Genomic DNA, 2,944 nt, shown 5'->3' on the forward strand with positions numbered 1-2,944 from the left:
AACTGATGTAACTGAGTCAGGTTTGTAGGCCTCCTTGCTCGCACATGTTTTTTCAGTTCTGCCCACAAATTTTCTATAGGATTGAGGTCAGGGCTTTGTGATGGCTACTCCAATACCTTGACTTTGTTGTCCTAAAGCCATTTTGCCACAGCTTTGGAAGTATGCTTGGGGTCATTGTCCATTTGGAAGACCCATTTGCGACAAGCTTTAACTTCCTGACTGTGTCTGAGATGTTGCTTCAATATATCCACATCATTTTCCATCCTCATGATACCATCTATTTTGTGAAGTGCACCAGTCCCTCCTGCAACAAAGCACCCCCACAACATGATGCTGCCACCTCTGTGCTTCACGGTTGGGATTGTGTTCTTCGGCTTGCAAGCCTCCCCCTTTTTCCTCCAAACATAATGATGGTCATTATGGCCAAACAGTTCTATTTTAGCTTCATCAGACCAGAGGACATTTCTCCAAAAGTACGATCTTTGTCCCCATGTGCAGTTGCAAACCGTAGGCTGGCTTTTTTATGGCGGTTTTGGAGCAGTGGCTTCTTCCTTGCTGAGCGGCCTTTCAGGTTATGTTGATATTGGACTCGTGGAACTGTGGATATAGATACTTTTTACCTGTTTCCTCCAGCATTTTCACAAGGCTTTTACTGTTGTTCTGGGATTGATTTTCACTTTTTGCACCAAAGTACGTTCATCTCTAGGAGACAGAACGCGTGTCCTTCCTGAGCGGTATGACGGCTGCTTGGTCCCATGATGTTTATACTTGCGTTCTATTGTTTGTACAGATGAACGTGGTACCTTCAGCGTTTGGAAATTGCTCCCAAGGATGAACCAGACTTGTGAAGGTCTACAATTGTTTTTCTGAGGTCTTGGCTGATTTCTTTTGATTTCCCAATGATGTCAAGCAAAGAGGCACTGAGTTTGAAGGTAAACCTTGAAATACATCCACAGATACACCTCCAATTGACTCAAATGATGTCAATTAGCCTATCAGAAGCTTCTAAAGTCATGACATCATTTTCTGGAACTTTCCAAGCTGTTTAAAGGCACAGTCAACTTAGTGCATGTAAACTTCTGACCCACTGGAATTGTGATACAGTGAATTATAAGTGAAATAATCTGTCTATGAACATTTGTTGAAAAAATTACTTGTGTCATGCACAAAGTAGATGTCCTAACCGCCTTGCCAAAACTATAGTTTGTTAACAAGAAATGTGTGGAGTGGTTGAAAAACGAGTTTTAATGACTCCAACCTAAGTGTATGTAAACTTCCGACATCAACTGTATCTCCCTGGCATATTACATACTTTATGCAGCAGCATTCAATACATTTTTGTACTTACCTTGTTGTGCTGTGCTCACTTGAACAGGAAGGTCTCGTGGCTGTTCTTCTTGTGGACACATTTTGTCATCAAACTTTGACATCAACGTCTGGCATTCTCTTGATTTATGGTGCTTTCAATACAACTGGGAACTCTAAAAAAAAACAAGGTTGAATCATGATGTCCGTGATCTTCAGGTTAGAGCTCTAGAAAGAGTCCTGAATTGCCCTTTATGGTTGTGAGGTCTGGGGTCCGTTCCCCAACCAAGAATTCACAAAATGGGACAAACACCAAATTGAGACTCTGCATGCCGAATTCTGCAAAAAATATCCTATGTGTACAACGTAAAACACCAAAGGATGCACGCAGAGCAGAATTAGGCCGATACCCACTAATTATCAAAATCCAGAAAAGAGCTGTTAAATTCTACAACCACCTAAAAGGAAGCGATTCCCAAACCTTCCATAACAGAACCATCACCTCAAGAGAAGACAGGCTATGTGCATACTGCCCACAAAATGAGGTGGAAATTGAGCTGCACTTCCCAACCTCCGGCCAAATGTATGACCATATTAGAGACACATATTGACCTGAGATTACACAGACCCACAAAGAGTTCGAAAACAAATCCAATTTTGATAAACTCCCATATCTGTTGGGTGAAATACCACATTTTTCCATCACAGCAGCAACATTTGTTACCTGTTACCACAAGAAAAGGGCAACCAGTGAAGAACAAACACAACTGTAAATACAACCCATATTTATATTTATTTTCCCTTTTGTACTTTAACTATTTGCTCATCATTACAACACTGTATATAGACATAATGACATTTGAAATGTCTTTATTCTTTTGGAAATTTGTGAGTGTAATGTTTACCGTTCACTTTTGTTTATTATCTATTTCACTTGCCTTGGCAACGTAAACATATGTTTCCCATGCCCCTTAAATTGAAATTGAAAGCAGAGAGCAAGACTGAAGTGCAGTACTTCTAAACCTCCAGCAGAGTGTAGCACTATTCCGTCTCAGTGAGCCCCAGTGTATCCAGACATAACAAGAGTCCAGACTCTACACGTCACTGACTGCAAAAACAAAAATAGGAATGTTTTCAGACCAGCAATCCAGGCATGGTACCCTGAATATCACCCAAAACCAACACCATTAATCACATCTGTACAAACAGAGGATACTAACATTGATTACTGTGAAGAGTACCGAACAGGTCACACCCTTGTTGGGTGTAGTGGGGAAGGGAGTGTGTCTAGCCATGTCATGACCCTGGACCGTGAGTGTGTTTTCGGTGTTTGTGTGTGTGTACGTGTTTAAGTGTGTATGGTGTAAAAACTTCTACAGCTGCACCATTGAGATCATCCTGACCGGTTGCATCACCGCCTGGTATGGCAACTTCTCGGCATCTGACCGTAAGCCACTACAGAGGGTAGTGCGTACGGCCCAGTACATCACTTGGGCCAAGCTTCCTGCAATCCAGGACCTATATAATAGGCAGTGTCAGAGAAAAGCCCATAAAATTGTCAGAGACTCCAGTCACCCAAGTCATACACTGTTTTTTCTGCTACAGCAAGGCAAGTGGTACCGGAGCAACAAGTCTAGGA

This window comes from Salvelinus sp. IW2-2015, linkage group LG31, assembly GCF_002910315.2.
Source record: "Salvelinus sp. IW2-2015 linkage group LG31, ASM291031v2, whole genome shotgun sequence".
NCBI lineage: Eukaryota > Metazoa > Chordata > Actinopteri > Salmoniformes > Salmonidae > Salvelinus > Salvelinus sp. IW2-2015.